Source organism: Bos indicus, chromosome 13, assembly GCF_029378745.1.
Source record: "Bos indicus isolate NIAB-ARS_2022 breed Sahiwal x Tharparkar chromosome 13, NIAB-ARS_B.indTharparkar_mat_pri_1.0, whole genome shotgun sequence".
Classification (NCBI taxonomy): domain Eukaryota; kingdom Metazoa; phylum Chordata; class Mammalia; order Artiodactyla; family Bovidae; genus Bos; species Bos indicus.
This window is the reverse complement of record NC_091772.1, coordinates 24,192,094-24,213,129: the sequence shown is the minus strand read 5'-3', so window position 1 is coordinate 24,213,129 and position 21,036 is coordinate 24,192,094. Positions and strand designations below refer to the sequence as shown.

The window sequence follows — 21,036 nt, the reverse complement described above, 5'->3', positions numbered from 1 at the left end:
AAAATGGCTTGAAGCACCAGCCAATGCACACCTGTGGCCTCCCTTGTTTTGTTTCCACAGATCAAGCTGACTGGCATCTAGTTGTGTGACCTGGGACCAATTGTTAATTCCTCTGAGCTGCATTTCCTCCTTCAGGGCAAATCGAACTTGACTGCGCAGATCCGCTTGGGTACCCACATTCTATTTGGTTTCAGTTAGACTTGAATTATAAATATATACCAAATGCTAGTTACTCATATATGCCACACGGTGCAGAAGCCCTCTGCTATGTTGCACCCTCCTTCCAACAGCCTTCTGAGTTAGGTCCTATTATTGTGTCCAATTTTACAGGTGAGGAAACTGTGGCACAGAGAAGGTAAAGGACATTCTTAAGGCCACACAGCTGTTGAGTGTCAGAATCAGGATTCAAATAGTAGCTGGCTTTGGAGGCTGAACTTCAGCCACCTGCTGTGCCATGAGATCCTGCAGGGACCTGCCCTGGGCTGCACAGGTGGCAAGTGATAGATTCCTAATGAAAGCCAGATTTCGTCTGAATCTAAGAGAGTCCATCCTTTCACCACTCTGCTGTATTAGCTCTCAAGTGCTGCTTCTAGTAGCAAACTCTTGTAAACATAGAGGCAAACATCTAAGGGCAGGGCATTTGTTAATTAAATAAACAGTGGCATAGCCATGCAAAACAATACACTTTAACATTACATGGGAGAATATTTATTTACACGGGAAGGTGTTTATGATATATTAAGTGCAGCAAACAGTTACAAAACAGTGTGCGGCTTAGGTTTATGTGCAATCCTGGGTCATGAAAAAAACCGTGAACTATGATTTCTAGCCTATTAGCTTGTAAACATGTAGACGTTCTGGCAATACTGATCCTGGTGGTAACACGTGGACATTGCTGCTGTTGTTGTTCAGCTGCTAAATCATGCCCATCTGTTTGTGACCCTGCGGACTGCAACACGTGAGGCTTCCCTGTGCTTCCCTGTCTCCCAGAGTTTGCTCAGATTCATGTCCATTGAGTCGGTGAAGCTATCTAACCATCTTACCCTCTGCCACCCCCTTTCCTTTTGCTTTCAGTCTTTCCCAGAATCAGGGTCTTTTCTAATGATTTGGCTGGCTGCATCAAGTGGCCAAAATATTGGAGCTTCAGCTTCAGCATCAGTCCTTCCAATGAATATTCAGGGTTGACATTGAAAGGCTGTTGCTGAGCCGTGAAAGACGCCAGGATTCTTAGCCTCTGGGGGAGAGGAATTCAATCTGGGGCCAGTGACCAGGCTTGATCACTCAGAGCTTTTGTGTAATGAAGTTTTATTAAAGTATAAAGAGACAGAGAAAGCTTCTGACATAGACATCAGAAGGGGGCAGAAAGGGTGCCCACCTGCTAGCCTTTAGCAATATGTTATATACCTATCAGCAAGCTGTTAATTAGAGAAAGGAGATGTCTCAAAACTCAGAGTGGCACAGGCCCCTCACCAACAACATGCATTTTGAGATAACATCGGTACCAGGTGAGTCATCCTGGGCCATAAAACGATTGGCATGAATCTTGAAGAAAGGCAGGTTTCCAAGTAAATATATAGTTTCATTAACATAGCTTAGGAGAACAGTGTATGAGTAAAACATACAGATTTACTGAGCCCTTATCAGCTCTGAGTCTTAAGTGAACCCACTTGAAGAAAGACAGAGTCTAGGGTAAATACACAGTTGATTAACATAGCTTAAGAAAAGCATTTCCATAAGAAAAATGCATTGGTTAGCTCAAGGTTTGAGAAAAATTAAGTTCAGGTGGAGCGAGGTATTGTCATGGCAACACAAAATTTTTTTTTTTTTACATTAAAAAAATTTTTAATTGGAGGCTAATTACTTTACAATATTGTGGTGGTTTTTACCATACATTCACATGGATCAGCCATGAGTGTACATGTGTTCCCCATCCTGACCCTCCCTCCCACCTCCCTCCCCATCCCATCCCTCAGGGTCATCCCAGTACACCAGCCCTGAGCGCCCTGTCTCATGCATCAAACCTTGACTGGCGATCTGTTTCACATATGATAATATACATGTTTCAATGCCATTCTCTCAAATCATCCCATCTTCACCTTCTCCCACAGGGTCCAAAATTCTGTTCTTTACATCTTTGTCTCTTTGGTGTCTTGCATATAGGGTCATCGTTACCACCTTTCTAAATTCCATATATATGCGTTAATATACTGTATTGGTGCAACACAGAATTTTAAGAGAAACCTCCTTTTAATTTTGTATACGAAGGATCATGTGAAGTTGTGTCCGACTCTTTATGATCCCGTGGACTGTATGTAGCCCGGCAGGGTCTTCTGTCCATGGGATTTTCCAGGCAAGAATACCAGGGAAGGCCCTTAGTTTTGTATAGAGAAGGGAAAAAAAATCTGATACTTGTAGTGTTTCCTCCTGCCGCTCGACAGAGAGAGAAAAAATGTCGGAAACTTGCAGCTTATTTCCTCTGTTTGGAGACCCCTAGTCTGAGAAGGCAATGGCACCCCACTCCAGTACTCTTGCCTGGAAAATCCCATGGATGGAGGAGCCTGGTGGGCTGCAGTCCATGGGGTTGCAGAGAATCGGACACGACTGAGGGACTTCACTTTCACTTTTCACTTTCATGCACTGAAGAAGGAAACGGCAACCCACTCCAGCGTTCTTGCCTGGAGAATCCCAGGGATGGGAGAGCCTGGTGGGCTGCCGTCTATGGGGTCGCACAGAGTTGGACATGACTGAAGTGACTTAGCAGCACCAGCAGCAGTCTTTCTGCCTGTTACCCTCTCAATATCCTTTAGGATTCACTGGTTTAATCTTGCAGTCCAAGGGACTCTCCAGAGTCTTCTCTAGCACCATAATTTGAAAGCATCTATTCTTCTGTGCTCAGTCTTCTTTATGGTCCACCTGCCACATTCATACATGACTACTGGAAAAAAAACATAGCTTTGACTGTACGAACCTTTGTCAGCAAAGTGATGTCCCTGCTTTTAAAATATATAAGCATCTGAATGCAGAGTTCCAAAGAATAGCAAGAAGAGATAAGAAAGCCTTCCTCAGCAATCAATGCAAAGAAATAGAGGAAAACAATAGAATGGGAAAGACTAGAGATCTCTTCAAGAAAATTAGAGATGCCAAGGGAACATTTCATGCAAAGATGGGCTCGATAAAGGACAGAAATGGTATGGACCTAACAGAAGCAGAAGATATTAAGAAGAGGTGGCAAAAATACACAGAAGAACTGTACAAAAAAGATCTTCACAGCCAAGATAATCACGATGGTATGATCACTCATCTAGAGCCAGACATCCTAGAATGTGAAGTCAAATGGGCCTTAGAAAGCATCACTACGAACAAAGCTAGTGGAGGTGATAGAATTCCAGTTGAGTTATTCCAAATCCTGAAAGATGATTCTGTGAAAGTGCTGCACTCAATTTGTCAGCAAATTTGGAAAACTCAGCAGTGGCCACAGGACTGGAAAAGGTCAGTTTTCATTCCAATCCCAAAAAAAGGCAATGCCAAAGAATGCTCAAACTACCACACAGTTGCTCTCATCTCACACGCTAATAAAGTAATGCTCAAAATTCTCCAAGCCAGGCTTCAGCAATATGTGAACTGTGAACTTCCTGATGTTCAAGCTGGTTTTAGAAAAGGCAGAGGAACCAGAGATCAAATTGCCAACATCCACTGGATCATGGAAAAAGCAAGAGAGTTCCAGAAAAACATCTAGTTCTGCTTTATTGACTATGCCAAAGCCTTTGACTGTGTGGATCACAATAAACTGTGGAAAATTCTGAAAGAGATGGGAATACCAGACCACCTGACCTGCCTCTTGAGAAATCTGTATGCAGGTCAGGAAGCAACAGTTAGAACTGGACATGGAACAATAGACTGGTTCCAAATAGGAAAAGGAGTACGTCAAGGCTGTATATTATCACCCTGCTTATTTAACTTATATGCAGAGTACATCATGAGAAACGCTGGGCTGGAAGAAACACAAGCTGGAATCACGATTGCTGGGAGAAATATCAATAACCTCAGATATGCAGATGACACCACCCTTATGGCAGAAAGTGAAGAGGAACTAAAAAGCCTCTTGATGAAAGTGAAAGATGAAAGTGAAAGATGAAAGTGAAAAAGTTGGCTTAAAGCTCAACATTCAGAAAATGAAGATCATGGCTTAAAGCTCAACATTCAGAAAATGAAGATCATGGCATCCGGTCCCATCACTTCATGGGAAATAGATGGGGAAACAGTGGAAACACTGTCAGACTTTATTTTTCTGGGCTCCAAAATCACTGCAGATGGTGACTGCAGCCATGAAATTAAAAGACGCTTACTCCTTGGAAGGAAAGTTATGACCAACCTAGATAGCATATTGAAAAGCAGAGACATTACTTTGCCAACAAAGGTTCGTCTAGTCAAGGCTCTGGTTTTTCCTGTGGTCATGTATGGATGTGAGAAGACTGTGAAGAAGGCTGAGCGCCAAAGAATTGATGCTTTTGAACTGTGGTGTTGGAGAAGACTCTTGAGAGTCCCTTGGACTGCAAGGAGATCCAACCAGTCCATTCTGAAGGAGATCAGCCCTGGGATTTCTTTGGAGGGAATGATGCTGAAGCTGAAACTGCAGTACTTTGGCCACCTCATTCGAAGAGTTGACTCATTGGAAAAGACTCTGATGCTGGGAGGGATTGGGGGCAGGAGAAGAAAGGGACAACAGAGGATGAGATGGCTGGATGGCATCACCGACTCGATTGACGTGAATCTGAGTGAACTCCGGGAGTTGGTGATGGACAGGGAGGCCTGGCGTGCTGCGATTCATGGGGTCGCAAAGAGTCGGACATGACTGAGCGACTGAACTGAACTGAACTGAGGTTTGTCATAGCTTTCCTTCTAAGGAGCAAGCAGGAAACGTCTTTTAATTTCATGGCTGCAGTCACCATCCACAGTGATTTTGGAGCCCAGAAACATAATATCTGTCAGTGCTGCCACTTTTTCCCCTTTCACTTGTCAAAAAATTATGGGACTTGATGTCATGATCTTGGTTTTTTTACTGTTGAGTTTTAAGCCAGATTTTTCATTTTCCTGTTTCATCCTCAAGTGACTCTTCGCTTTCTCCCATTAGAATGGTATCATCTGTATATCTGAGGTTGTTGATATTTCTCCTGGCAATCTTGATTCCAGCTTGTGATTCATCCACCCCAGCATTTCACATGATGTACTCTGTATATAAGTTAAATAAGCAGGGTGACAATATACAGCCTTGACATATTCCTTTCACAATTTGGAACCAGTCTGTTGTTCCATGTCTGGTTCTAACTGTTAATTTTTGACCTTCATACAGGTTTCACAGGAGACAGGTAAGGTAGTCTGGTATTCCCATCTCTTTAAGCTTTTGAAGAAGTGCAGGAGGCAGTTTGTGCGTGGGATTTCCTGCAGCATCAACTGTAAGAGTAAAATGTTGGGAACAACCTAAAGTTTAATAATAGAGGAAGAAGTAAGGTGCTGTATTCTTACAGCAGTACTACACAGACCTGCCGTTAACCTGCATAAAAGTTAGTTCACAAATATGAACACTTTGAAAGGATTTTCGTTTCTTTATTAAGATGTTTTTACTTAATAGGAAGATGTTGACTTGACTGACACCTCTGCAGAGTAATCCAAATATGTTGTCATCCAAACTAGGACAGTCTTAGGAGGGAAGGGACAACCGACAGATCAGTACAGCCCAGCACATGGGACGTCAGGTCATCCTGAGGACAACCATCAGAAGTACTTTGTGCGGCCATGACCCAGACGGCCAGCCACCCAGCATGCACTGTCATCCAGTGGGGTACTTACTGGGCACCTACTGTGAATCAGACACATGTAGGTCCCGAAAAAACTGCAGTGACTTGACAGCCTTGGTGGCCCCTCTGAGCTAATACCTTCACTGAGCAGACTGGCCCTGCCTAGGGCCCACTGCTCCAAGGCAGGACAATGGCAGACTGTGGCTTTTCAGGCTACACGTGAGACTGGCTATTTACACCAGCGAAGGGAATGGGGTGGGGAGGGACTGCGGCTGAATGGAAGCCAGGAAACCGTTGTGGGGATGTTTGCAGCCCATCATTGTGACAGGAAGAATAAAAATATTCTCTTTTTTCTATCAATATTTACTTTAACATTTTTAAAATTAATTTTTATTAGAGTATAATTGCTTTACAATGTGTGTTAGTTTGTACTGTACAGCAAAGTAAATCAGCTGTATGTATACATATATCCTAAGAGGGGAAGAATGTTAGATAAGTAATTATATAATTTATGAACTGCAAATGTAAGTGATCTCTGTAAGTGATTTCAGAGAGTCCAGGGTGCATGAATGGGAGGATCTGACCCTGCCCAGGACCTCACAAGTTTTCCTAAGGAAGTGACTGGAAGCTGAGACTTAAGAGAGAGATAGAAATGAGGCTAGTGGGAGGGACAAAGGGGATTCTACGAAGAGGCCTTTCTCACGTTGAAAAGAATGAGCACGCAGCATGTCTGTGGATTCAAACGAGAAGTTCATGTGCTTGGTTTATTTCTTTTTTTCCTACATTATTAGAAAAAAAAAAAATCCCATCCTGCTCTTGAAAGCTGCACTTCATTGTGAGTATTTGATTCGGCAATAAAAGGCAACAAAGGGGACTTCCCTGGTGGTCCAGTGGCTAAGACTTCATGCTCCCAGTGCAGGGGGCCTGGATGCGACCCCTGGTCAGGGAACTAGATCCCACATGCTGCAACTAAGACCCGGTGCAGCCAAATAATAAATATTAAAAAAAAAAAAAAGGCAACAAGAATAAACCCTAAGCAAGCACAGGGAATCATACCCGGTGTCTTGTAATAACCTATAGCAGAACATAATCTGCAAAAATACCGAATCACTATGCTTACCTGAAACTGACACAATATTGTAAATCAAATGCACGTCAATAAAACGTAAAAGGCTTCCTGGTGGTTTTGAGCAAAGCAGTCTGCAGAGTCACTGGTTTCCTGGGATGTGCCCAGAGTTCCACGGTAGCCAGAGAGTGGGGAGGATCCCTTCCTGATGCTGACCCTGGGGACGGACCCACCCCTGCTCCAGCACCGCATGGCCAGGCGTCCTGGGACGTGTGCTGCTGGTGCCCCATGCCGCCGTGGGCCAGCAGCTGTGTTCTGTCAGGGCCCCTCTGCATGTTTTTATGAGCTGACTGGTTTTGATGTCCCCAACTCCTGCTTGCTGCTTCCTGTGTTAGGGTTTTATCTTTCTGTATGCGGAGGAGCCCACAGTGATGGGACCCAGCTGGGATCATCATGAGACAGGGGCAAATCTGGCGCTGATGAAAACAGTCTTCTTGCCTCTGCCGGGCTGGCTCTGCCCTTTCCTCTGGGGCAGTAGTTTCACTGCCACAATCTTCCTGGGAATCAACCTGGGACGTTCAATGTGGGATTCATGACTGACCAGGGACGCTGGGAGCTTACCTTCTATCTCTGGAGCGCTCCTTATTTCTAGGGCTGTTTGTGGACAGTTAGGGAATTAATTTTGCTTAAGATAAAATGAGTTTTTTTTTTTTAAATAAACTTTTTTGACTGCCCTGGGTCTCAGTTGCAGCATGTGGGATTTAGTTCTGACCAAGGATCGAACCCAGGCCCCTGCATTGGGAATGTGGAGTCTTAGCCACTGGACCACCAGGGAAGTCCCAAGTCTCCTTAACTTTAAAGATCTTTTTACAATATTTATTTATTTATAAATAAATTGGGTTTATTGGGTTGGGTCTCAGCTGCAGCACACCTTTCATTGAATCTTTTGTTACAGCGCACAGACTATTTTACACATAGACTTGGTTTCTCCATAGCATGTGGGATCTTAGTTCTTCCACCAAGGATGGAACCCACGTCCCCCACATTGTGTGGCAGATTCTTAACCACTGGACCCAGTGAAGTCCCTCTCTTAACTTTTAATGCCCAAGTTACAATAATTCGAGGTTCTCTGGTGCCTTTCCTGGTGGCGCAGACAGTAAAGAATCTGCCTGCGATGCAGGAGACCTAGGTACAATCCCTGGGTTGGGAAGATACCCTGGAGAAGCAAATGGCAACCCACTTCAGCATTCTTGCCTGGGGAAAAATCCCATGGACAGAGGAGCCTGGTAGGCTACAATCCATGGGGTTGCAAAGAGTCAGACACCACTGAGCGACTAACACTTAAATACACCTTAAAAGGGACATAGCAATCTTTATGTCTCCCAGTCGTTCTGGGGAGTCTCTGAAAGGGATCGTGGAGGCAGCGCCCAGCCAGTCTCTGGTGCAGTCACCAAGCCGGCTGCTGCCCCACCCTCCCCTCTGCTGTGCAGCTCCTGGTGCAGGGTCTTGGGGTGCAGGGTGCGGTGATGTATCAGTGGCGGCTGCTATGGGGACACCAACACTGACCACTCCCTCACCCCGCCACTGATCTGGGAGGGAACGAGACACCGCTAGGACACCTGAAGAGGCTGGTGTAAAGACTGCACCCCAACACTGTGCTGGACTATCTCCTCCCCTCTCTCCTAGTCTGTACTGTTCTCCTTAACTATCTCCAGAAGACCTGCTTCTGATCCTTGTTCAAAATCTTTCAGAGATTTTCATGAAAAGAGTTCTTTCCCTGGATGGTTCAAACCCCATCCAGGAGGCCTTCCTCTGTAACACAAATGCTCTCCTGCATATGGATGAACGCAAGCAGATATGGGAACATGAGTTCCCTATACTGACAGCATCACCTATACTAACAGCATCTGTTTTTGCCCCACCCCAAATGTCCAACTCCAGGGGCACCTCTGTGCATCTCATGAGTGCACAGCAGAATACACAATTAGCTGGCTCTGATTTATAATAGGCAGGAATTAGTGATTGGAAACCAATTACATCAGTTTATTTATTGATTAAAGGTAAACTGAATCACCCATATCTTTTTTCCCATATTTATGTAGTTGGCCGAGTCGGGTCTTCATTGCGTCACGCGTTGTGGCGTGTGGACTCTCTAGTTCTGCTGGGCAGGCTTTGGTAGCTGCAGCACGCAGGCTTAGTTGCCCCGGGGCATGTGGGATCTTAATTCCCAGACCAGGGATGGACGGAACCCGAGTCCCCTGCATTGCAAGGCGGATTCTGAAAACTGGACCACCAGGGAAGTCCCACATCAGTTAAAAAGGCAAATAATTGACAAAAGTGGACAAAATTGCTGGAAAATACATTTAAATGTAGATTATTCTGGAGTGCACAAACATTAATAATAAAAAAAATACTAGTGATCTGAAAGATTCATTTTGATCAACAGTCTTTCAGAGGTTTACTTAGAACCAAGGAGGAAATTTTAAATTCATTCATGGGGAAAAAAAAAAAAATTCATTCATGGAAAACAGTGTTAAGCAAGCAGAGTAAGCACAATGATTCAAAAGCATTAGGAAAAATATCCCCCAATTTGGAAACAATTTTCTTAAAAAATACAGAAAATTCATAGGACTTGTAAATGTTATCATCCTCATCCAAACTCTTACATTAAAAAAAAAAATCATGGAAAGTAAAAAAATGCTTAAAGGCTCATAAAAGTTTGCCAGAATTTTGTTTGCATTGACAGTTTTTAATTTATTTACTGGTTGCACTGGGTCCGGATTGTCCCACATGGGCGTCCTCTAGTTGTGGCAAGCGGGGGCCGTTAGTTGCAGTTTGAGGGCTTCTCATTGTGGCGCACAGGTTCTAGGGTGCTCGGGCCTCAGTAGTTGCTTCCCACAGGCTCTACAGTTGTGGCTCAAGGGTTTATGTGCTTTGCCACACTGGGACTCTCCCCAGACCAGGGATCGCACCCATGTCCCCTGCACTGGCAGGCAGAGTCTTACCACCGTGCCACCAGGGAAGTCCCTGTATTTGTTTTTATTTATTTATTTTACTATTTTTTTACTTCTCTAACTTTTACAATTGGTTATTTGGTGTCATAACGCTATCACGTATTTGGTTTGGAGGTGGAGCCACTTTTGTTAGGTGGAAACCAGCATGGGGGTCCCCAGGGCTCCGGGCCGCTTCCTGTCTACGGCAAAACATGTGACACGTTGCTCAGCCATTCTAGAAGCATTGCTGAACTTAGACTGAGCCATGGTCTAGGTTTCACTGAAGCCATGCTGGAGGGGGTGTGATCACCATGGGTGTCATGGGGGCCGGGACCCCTCAGGGTGCTCTTGCCCATCCTCCCTGCCTGTGGATTTCCTGAGGGTCTCTGGCCTGGGGACGAGACCTCAGGGAGCAGCTCTGCCCCTGCAGTCATTGTTCCCATCCTGGGACCACATGTTAGCCTAGGATCTGGAGAGGCGGCATGTCTCATGCTCAGTGGAAATGGCCACCCCAAGGAGCTCTCAAAGGGGCTCCTCCTCCCAGTCCTGGCTCAAACCCCAGACCCAGGTGAGGGAGGCTCCACTCCTGCTGGAGACGATTCTTCTCCATTGCCCCTTCTCTTAGTGGCCCTCCTCAGTGCCCACCCCCAGTGCAGGTCACCCTGCCCCTTGTCCTTTTCACACCCCTGTTCCTACACCCTCTGGGGTACCTGCAGGAACAAGCATGAGGCCAGAAAGGCACCTGGAGGCAGAATTTCAGCATGGGCTGCCTCTCGTGCTCTCCTCCCCAGAGCAGGGCCTCTCCCATCTCCCATCTCCCATCTCATACTGTCCAGGCGCTGAGGCAGATCTTGGCCTCAGTCCTCAGTGTTCTGGCTCCAGGAAGGCGGGTCTAAGGGGGTGCAGGATGGCCACCCATTTACGTGGTGGAACACTGCTGAAAATGAAGCACAGAGCTTGAAGCTCTCAGAGACTCCTGGTGACCCCTGACGGTGGCCTTGCAAAGTCCTAAAGTCCATTCTTCTGCCAGAAATCAGGATTGTACCTGAGTCGTTATGCAAATTTAACATCCTAGAGAAGCTACATAATACAGTTTCCACCCATGAAGATCAACTTGGGAGAGGACATGAGGTGTGAGGACTCAGGAACCTTGGGTATCCCAATCATCATGAGCTAGTTCAGTCTCTCTGGGATTCAGTTTGCTTAATGGAAAGATGCTTGCTCCTTGGAAGAAAAGTTATGACCAACCTAAACAGAATATTAAAAAGCAGAGACATTACTTTACCAACAAAGGTCCGTCTAGTCAAAGCTATGGTTTTTCCAGTAGTCATGTATGGATGTGAAAGTTGGACTATAAAGAAAGCTGAGCACCAAAGAATTGATGCTTTTGAACTGTGGTATTGGAGAAGACTCTTGAGAGTCCCTTGGACTGCAAGGAGATCCAACCAGTCCATCCTAAAGGAGATCAATCCTGAATATTCACTGGAAGGACTGATGCTAAAGCTGAAACTCCAATACTCTGGCCACCTGATGCGAAGAACTGAGTCATTGGAAAAGACCCTGATGCTGGGCAAGATTGAAGGTGGGGAAGAGAAAGGGACGACAGAGGACGAGATGGTTGGATGGCATCACTGACTCGATGGATGTTGAGTTTGAGTAAGCTCCAGGAGTTGGTGAAGGACAGGGAAGCCTGTCATGCTGCAGTCCATGGGGTCACAAAGAGTCAGACACGACTGAGCGACTGAACTGAACTGAACTGAACATGTACAGGGATTGGACCTAGTGCCTTCTCATTCTCTTCTCTCAGTGGCATTTTACGGTGTTTGGAGTCTGTTGGTGTCGGGGGGAACAGTCCTGATGACGGGATACTCTGTGTAGGCAAAGCAAGGGCTTTGCAGGCGATGGTCAGAGACCAGGGAGAACGTGGAATCCCTGGCCTTCTGCCAGCACTCACCCTGGCAGGTGGTTTCTTACCAAGACATCAGTCCCCAGCATTGGAGATCGGAGGGGAGTCCGGTGACCCCTAGAAGCACGTCAGGAAAAGGCATCAAGTCCGGTTCTCAAACTAATGATGCGCTAAGAGATTCACAGACAAGAGCATCCTCATCATTTGAGATGCCTTCAGTGATTCTGAGAACTGGGCCATCGATGAAGATGCTGATCCCGAGCAAAGCCTGAGACCGAAATCAATCAAGCAGCCGTGTTTATAGAGTAACATGTAGAAAATAGATGCTTTTAATTGCTAATTGTTCTTGAGACCCCTACTAAGATTTTTTTTTTTTTAATGTGGCCTAAATGTTCTCCTTGCAGGCATGGGTGAAGGAATTACAGTTTATTCAGAGGCTGACATGCTGCTGATTGAAGTACAAAGCAGGGTAATCAAGGTTGGTTTTGTTTTTTGCATATGGCTTTTAACATTTACAAAGAAAATGATTTCAAGGGGTACATGCTAGAAAGAAATAAGCTGTAAACAGTTACCAATCAGTCAAATACTCCGATTACTAAGAATATCTCCCCCTCCCATCCTCATTTCTTACCACCCCTCCATAATCAGCATATAAATGCAACAGGAATTATTCTTTTGTTCACAACTCTCTGTGGGGAGGGGATAAAGGGTCAGACTTAAGGGTGTCCCGAGCTCTGAGACTCCAGTTCTCTGGCTTGGATACCTTCACACACACAAACCTCCTCCCTGACCAGGGCAGGGAGGCAGCCTTATGGGATTACCTCCAATTCAGGTGAAAAGAACAGAAGCCTCTTTGTCTGCCATCCCTGCTCCCCAGAACTAGACTCGGGGGGCTCCTCAATGATGCATTTTAATATAGGAGAAAGGTCAGAGAGCATGAGGAAACTGAGCTGACATAGACAGCAAGTCTGCAGAATGCCTATTCTTGGAAGAATTCCTCTCTTGCTGGAGTATTGAGAAAACAGCCTTTTCCTGGAGTCCTGCAGCCCCAGGAGTATCTTGCAGGACACCTTACAATGTCAGTGGGTTGACAGGCCTGGGAACCTCAAGGTCACTGGTAATATAATGTGTTCAGATCGCCCTTGCATTATGGGGGATGGATAATGCTGTTCACCCACCTATGCCAGGGCAGAATGAAGCCATGGTGACCCTTGAGAAACATCCCTGGGCTATTTCTCAGGATAGGTGGTCTTAAAACCTCTCAGAGCAATGGGGTTTTCCAACATACAGAAAGAACCCCTCCGGTCATCAACCAGCCTTCAGACTGAGGTCTACACCTTTTTAAGGCATAAGTGCCTTGTTGTTGTCCAGTTGCTAAGTTGTGTCCGACTCTTTGTGACCTCATGGACTGCAGTGCACCAGGGTCCTCTGTCCTCCATTGTCTCCTGGAGTTTGCTCAAATTCATGACCATTGAGTCAGTGATGCTATCCAACCATCTCATCCTCTGCTACCTGCTTCTCCTCTTACCCTCAATCTTTCTCAGCATCAGGGTCTTTTCCAGTGAGTCAGCTCTTTGCATCAGGTGGCCAAAGTGTTGGAGCTTCAGCATCGGTCCTTCCAATGAATATGCAGGTTTGGTTTCCTTTAGGATTGACTGGTTTGATCTCCTTGCAGTCCGAGGGACTCTCAAACTGGGTCACATTTTAAGCTCAGTTTTTTAGCCAAGCCTAACTTCAGGACAAGATGTGTACACAGGTAGCAATGTGACCTGCGTCTGCTCCCTCCTTTCCTAAGTCCAATATTAGCCCACAAAACTATTCAGGTCTTCCATTGCTTCAAAGGAAACCACAGTTCAGAGGAATGTACACAGAGCAAGAATGTCAGAGACAGGCAAAATGGAGCTTTCTCTACAAAAAGCAGTCCTTCTTCCTCGGCTTCACTGCTGTTTTATTTTTTAATTATTTGTTTCCAAGTGTAATGGATCTTTGCCATTTTCCCTGGGAGGTAGTATTCTTCTGGTTTACTGTCTTGGTTGAGATGAGATGGGGGCACAATTTGAACCTTCCTATCATGGTTGCCCTTGCTCCACAGATGGGGTCCTGCCAGCTGGGAGGTACATGCATCCTGAGTAAGTCAGGACTGGCAATGACCGCAGGGTGGGCCTGTGGCCTCAGTGATCCCCTGTTGAATGAATCTGGACCAGGCCCACGTGCTTTGTATATCCTATGACCACGGTGCTTCTGGGGTCCCTGGAATCAGTGATGGCTCAGATCCCATATCCAACAGACCTCAAAAGTTCGAGGTTTTCTCCTCCCCAGTGTTCAGTGACCACAGCACATGACTCTATTTCTCTCTGGGGAAAAATTAGGGGAATTAGTACTGCCCTCAGAGACTTGTCTCAGATAATAAAGAATCTGCTTGCAATGAGGAGCCCCAGGTTTGATCCCTGGGTCTGGAAGATCCCCTGGAGAAGGGAATGGTCACCTACTCCAGTGTTCTTGCCTGGAGAATTCCAGGGGCAGAGGAGCCTGGTGGGCTGCAGTCCATGGGGTTGCAAAGAGTCAGACGTGACTGAGCGATGAATGTTTTCACTTTTCTCAGAGACTTAAAGGATGTGGGGTGGTGTTCCCAGTTCATCTCTATTGAATGCAGCCTATTGAACAGGGCTTCTCTGATGGCTCAGCTGGTAAAGAATCCACCTGCAATGTGAGAGGCCTGGGTTCGATCCCTGGGTTGGGAAGATCCCCTGGAGAAGGGAAAGGCTACCCACTCCAGTGTTCTGGCCTGGAGAATTCCAGGGACTGTATAGTCCATGGGGTCGCAAAGAGTTGGACATGACTGAGCTACTTTCACTTTTTTCATTGAAAAGAGCAGACACCACTGTGTATTCAGACTCGAAGCCATTCTTCTCCTGGCTCCTCTTCAGTCACACAAGTCTCCTCTGTTTCTGAAGAACATAGCTCCGTGCAACCTTTACAGGGTGTGGCTCCCTCTGCCTGCAATGGCTCCCCTCAGCTCCAGGTCTTTTCATGGTAGTTCTTAGTGATGCATCCCCTGACTATGCTATCTAAAACTATAACCTAGGACTTCCCCGCTGGTCCAGTGGGTAAGAACCAGCCTTGGAATGCAGGGGATGTGGGTTTGATCCCTAATCAAGGAACTAAGATCCCATATGCCTGGAGCTACTGAGCCCATGCACTTTGGAGCCCTCCATGCATCACAAGGAAAGAGCATGACACAATTAAGACCCGAGGGAGCCAAATAAGTAACTATTCATTAAAAACACAAACCTGTAATCCACCCAACCCATCCTATCCTCTTTCTAGGCTTTTCTCCATAGCACTTACAACCACCTAAAATTTTATTGTATTTATTAACTGATTCTGTTGCCTGTCTCTTTTATTAGAATTGATGCTCCAAATGAGGGCAGGGATCAGTTACTGTGTTGGTGATGGTGGGGTCTCCAGTGCCTAGACAAGAGCCCAGCACAGGGCAGGTACCCTTTGGTGGTGGTGGTAGGTTAGTTGCCAAGTCATGTCCGACTCTTTGCAACCCCATGGACTGTAGCCTGACAGATTCCTCTGTCCATGGGGTTCTCCAGGCAAGAATACTGGAGTGGGTTGCCATTTCCTTCTCCAGGGGATCTTCCTGACCCAGAGATTGAACCCAGGTCTCCTGCACTGCAGTTTCTTTACCAACTAAGTTACCAGGGAAGCCCAGGTACCCTTTAAATATTAAATAAATGATTGAATGATGAATGATGTGGGCTTAATTACTCTCCACCCCCAGGAGACCCAGCCTTTTCTGAATGCTCACTGTCTCACTTCCTGTTACAGCCCCACCCCCACCAGTCCCAATGTGCCTTCTGGTAGGTCCTGGAGGCCAAGCAATGTAATTTGAGACATGACCGTTTCATGCAAGCTCTATTTTTGTTTTGTTTAGTCTTGAACTGGGAGGGACATCCAAAGAATCTAATTTTTCATAATGATCAGAGTAAAAGCTGAATGATTCTTTTAATACCCTTTGAAATCATTTTGTTAGAAATTTGCTTCATGTTTTCACACCCATTTTCTGGGGTGAAATGGGTTTATAGATCTCCTTCCTTTGTGCTGTACTCTACCTGTGACATGATTTAATGCTTATTGTTATGTTATTTTCCCAAACATTAAATTGACTTTCTCTCCCTCTGCCCCACTTCCAGGATCTATGTTATGACACGGGAATTACTGGATGTTTGAAAGAACTCACTCAGGAAACTCTCCAGGTCCAGTCATTTTTGTAGGCAACTGTGAGTAATTTCTAGTCTCCTTCATGCACAGTAGTCTGTTCTGGTATTATAGAGTTTGTTGCAGTAATTTTGATAATGTAATATTTTCTGCTAAAATTATCTATTTCACCTATATTTTTCATTTGAGCTCTACAGAGCATATGTTAACAATTTAAAAATTTGCTGTATCTGTTTTAATACATTTCATATCTAATTTTAGTTCACATATTCTTTTCTTCTAGATTAACTACTAGAAGTTTGTTTTATACTGTTGTGTTTCATTGATATTTTACTCTACATTTCTTTAGTTTACTCTGCTGTGTTTCTCTCCTAATTCATTAATGTCTCCTTTTCATTTGTTATTTCTTTATCCTATTTTCCTTAAGGTTACCTTACTCTTTTCTTCTAACTTCTTTATATGCACTTTTAACTTCATTTATTTTCTCTTATAAATAAAAAAAGCATTTAAGTCTATGAATATAGTATTTAAAAACCTATATTTTTTTATATGTAGTGTTACTGCCTAAAAGTCCTATAATAAAGAACTTGTCTGATCTTTGTCCTGGGTTCCTGGGCTGGAGCTCCTAAACTGTTGGAAATTCCCAAGTGATGTCTGAATCTTTGTTATTCATGATGAGCACTGGATTCTACCTTAGTTTGTGCCAAAGAGGTGACTCAGGTAGGGGCTGGTCTTGCTGGAAAGACCAACCATGTGGTTAGCGGGTTTCTGTTCTAAGCCATGAGATACAAGCCAGCCCAGCCTCCTGCCCTCCAGGTAGGGAAGGTGGAAGAGAGATTGAGTTCAATCACATGAGCAATGCAATCAGTCATGCCAGGGAGTGAAACCCCAATAAAAACTCTGAAGACTGAAGCTTGCGTGAGATGTGCCAGGATGACAGTGCAACCTGACTGCACAGGGAGAGGGCGCTGAAGCTCTGTGCTGGGATCTCCCCTATTGTCTCTTCACTGACTGGTCTTGGTTTGTGTCGTTTAGAATAAAGCTGTAACAATAAACATAGCACATTCCTGAATTCAGTGAATGTGGCTAGTGAATTATTGAAGCTGAGTGTGACATCACAAGAGCACCCCTGGATTGTAGCCAGTTGGTCAGAAGTGCAGCTGGCCTAGGGATCCCCAAAATTTGCTACTGGAATCTGACAGGAGGGCCGCCTCATTGGGGATCAGGCCCTGAACCTGTGGAAAGGGTGGTAACTCTAGATGGTTTGTGTCAGAGCTGCACTGCAGAGTTGCAGTCGATGCATTATTTAATATTTTATTTTTAACACGAGTATATATTTTAATCTCTTTGCTCTAGGAGTTGTTTGATATTCCTTTCAGATTCTTGATGTAATTGGGAATAGCCATGGGGTGTTTTGTTTTTCATTTGTTGCTGTTTTGTGAACAAAGAGGAGCAGAGGTGTAACCAGCCCACCAGTCCAATGGCCGTTTCATCAGTCATAAGTCTCTGTAGCTATTCAAATGAGTCATAGTTTCAACTTCTTTATGACTCTTTCTTCTATTTTTCCACACTGTGTGTATGTGTGCTGATTGGATGGTGACGGGTAGGCATGTTCCTGGATATGAGGTTAATCTATAAAGTTGCTAATCCAATAAAAAAAAATCATTGAGGTTCTCTTCAGTGACCAAAGAAAAACATGCCTGGAGAGGAAATGAAAATGACTTTCTATTAAATTGCTATTATTCCTCTGCATGCATGACTCAGTGCTTCAGTGGGAGAACGCTCACACAAGTTAGTACTTGGTTGGAATGAGTGTCGGAGGCCTCCGGAAAGCAAAGTAGACTAGGGCAGCAATCACTATTTCTAGTTTTCAAATTTATTTTATTTAAAAAAAATTTTGGCTGTGCTCCATGGCATGTGGGATCTTAGTTCGCCCACGGGGGATCAAACCCACACAACCCCTGCATTGGATGAATGAAATCTTAACCACTGTTTCTATTTTTTAGTAGAGGTCTTAAATGAAAATATGGTCAGAGTGGAAATATTAACAGATATGTGGCAAACACACCCGAAATCAGGGAAATCACCTGGAGAAAAAAGTGCTGCAGTGGTGGGCTTTGAATGAGGCAAAGGATCTTTTCTGATGAGCCATTATTTTCTAATGGGTCTTTCCCACCCTCCTGCTCCAGGAGATTCTATCTGAAATGCTATGAGAGCCCAAGAGCTTGAATCATAGTCTCTGACAATTAGAGCAACTTCAATTTCTTTAAGTTGAGAGATGCAAAGAAAAAGAGAAGGAGCAGAGATAAGCAGAATGGGCCCCCTGGAAGTAAAAAGAAAATGGAAATAAACATTTAATATCAAAGAAAAATGGCCACCAGATAAATATACAACTCATCTTCCTGGACTTCCTTCTTTTATAAAGTAAGTACATTTCCCCAAACTCTTACACAGAGATTAAAAAAAAAAAAAATACTAGAACCCAACTGACAGAGGCACAATGAAATTGGCACCGGGGATTCTTTTTTTAACCGACAACATAATATCTAGCAAATGTAATCTGTGATCCTTAACAATGATTTATATTTTTTATAATTTGATAATAGCCAGCTGTAAATGGTGATTTATATTTTTGTAACGTGATCTCAACTGGCTGTAATATAATGAACATATTTTAAAACCCACAAAAAGTTTAGGAGCCAGAATACAGCACATAAATTGTATTCATAGCCAGCATCTAGCACAAAATATCTTGATTCATGAGACACCACAGGAGGAGTTGAAAGGCCTTTGGCTGGAACCTCCACCTGCCAGTAATTCGCCAAAATGATGAGCTCAAGCAAAAGACAGGAGGAACCTGCTGTATGTTCTTTAGACCTTTAGAAAGCATGGAGTTGTTTCCTTGGCCATGTACACGTAAATCTGCCAGAAAGGTGATACTGCAGAAGTCAGGGGAATTGGGACTGTTAAAAATGCATGCCTGGGACTTCCCTGGTGGTCCAGAGATTAGGACTCCGAGATTCCATGGTAGTAGGCTCAGGTTTGATCCCTGGTTGGGAAAATAAGATTCTGCATGCCATGTTGTTGCTGCTGCTAAGTCGCTTCAGTCGTGTCCTACTCTGTGTGACCCCATAGATGGCAGCCCACCAGGCTCCCCCGTCCCTGGGATTCCCCAGGCAAGAACACTGGAGTGGGTTGCCATTTCCTTCTCCAATGCATGAAAGTGAAAAGTGAAAGTGAAGTCGCTCAGGCGTGTCCGACCCTCAGCGACCCCATGGACTGCAGCCCAGGGTCCACTGTCCATGGGATTTTCCAGGCATGCACTCCCAGACCTGAGACAGCTTCCTGAAACACATGAAGGAAAATGATCAGAAAAAGAAGAAAGCTAAAAACAGGCACCTGGTTCACCTGAAGCCCATGCTACTCCACCCAGGAAGCCCACTTCATGAGAACCAGTGGGAAGGAGGCTGAGCTGCTAGAACCCATTTCCTAAGAATTTAGGAGAAAAATGATCCCAGGTTAAGAAATGAAGCCACAAAGCATAGCCATGAGAGTTTATAAGTTGGAAAATATTTAAATTAACAACCTTTGGCTTTAGAAAAATTTCTCAGTGATGAGCCTCTAAAACATCAATTTTGAATCTGTGTAGCTTTCTGGCAAATTCCCCAGGACATATCAGCTGAAGAATGGATAACATCATCGAACAAAAATCCAATTAAAGTTCTGGAGACTATGCCAGAAAGGAGGATACACCACTAAGAAAAGTACTGGCAACTGAGAGTCTTACGTCTCCACTTCCACAAATAATGACTAAAATGCCTTCAGACGATTGTGCTTCTGCAGAAAACTATGAAACTGGACATCATACAAAGAGCACCTACCTGGAGGCACCAGAGAGTAAGAGGAAGCAAATGACATCCAGTGCAGAGTGCCAGCTTTGAAGAAGGCACAGTGGAGCCACGCCAGAAGTCTCATCTGCCCAGATTTTAGCCTGAGGCTAAGAAAAGCCTGTGGTGCACCCTAGTGGGGGCAGGGAATAGGGGGTGTCCAAGAGGAGTCATGGGAATGTTAGAAAATATGTTGATAGTATATCATATAAATATGATAATTAAAATACACATATCAAAATTTGTGAGATGGCAAAAATAAGGTAAACAGGGAAATTTATTAATTTTTATTTTAAAAATATTTATTTGACTGTGTTGGGTCTTAGTTGTGGCACTCGGGCTCAGTAGTTGCAGTGAGTGGACTTAGTTGCTCTGAGGTATGTGGGATCTTGGACTTCCCAGGTAGCTCAGTGGTAAAGAATCTGCCTGCCAATGCAGGAGACACAGGTTCAATCCCTGGGTCAGGCAAATCCACTGGAGGAGGAAATGGCAACCCACTCCAGTATTCTTGCCTGGAAACTTCCATAGACAGAGGAGCCTGGTGGGCTACAGTCCATGGGGTTGCAAAGAGTTGGACACGACTGAGAACACACACATGTGGGATCTTAGTTCCCCAATCAGGGATTGAACCCGAATCCCCTGCATTGCAAGGTAGACTCTTAACCACTGAACTATAGGGTGAGTCCCACAGGGAAATTTGGAATTTTAAATACCTATGTGGGAAAAGAAAAGTCTAAAACTCAATGATGTAAGCTTCTCCTTTAAGAAACTACAAAAAGAAGAATACATTATACCCAAAGCAAAGTTAAAAGGCTTTGGAGACTAAAATTATGAGCTGTTATCCAAGGGCAATGAGTGGCTAGCAGCATACCAGCACTCCCATCCAGGACAGCAAGAGCAGCCAGGCAGAACAGGGCTCATTTATTAATTTACGAATATGTATTAAATCTATTAGATTATAAATTATTAATGATAATTATCTCCATAGGCAGCAGAGAATTTCTGAGGTGACTAGAACTAAAGGGGATGAGATTCTTGTACTAGTTTTCTGCTGCTGCTGTACCAGCCAACCACAAGCTGGGTGGTTTAAGACAACACATTCAGTATCTTGCAGTTACACGGAAGTCTGAAGAGCATCTCACCGGGTTATAAAATAGGTGTT

At 44.6% G+C, this 21,036-nt stretch overlaps 1 long non-coding RNA gene across 3 annotated transcripts in view; it reads left to right on the top strand.

Annotated features, from left to right (window-relative positions):
- Nucleotides 1-21,036, top strand: part of LOC139186456 (uncharacterized) — a 331,485-nt gene that overhangs the window by 42,266 nt on the left and 268,183 nt on the right. For all 3 annotated transcript variants that reach the window (XR_011570011.1, XR_011570010.1, XR_011570009.1), the window contains exons 2-3: nt 12,165-12,238; nt 15,963-16,049. This is a non-coding gene — a long non-coding RNA (uncharacterized lncRNA). The remainder of the gene's footprint in view (nt 1-12,164; nt 12,239-15,962; nt 16,050-21,036) is intronic.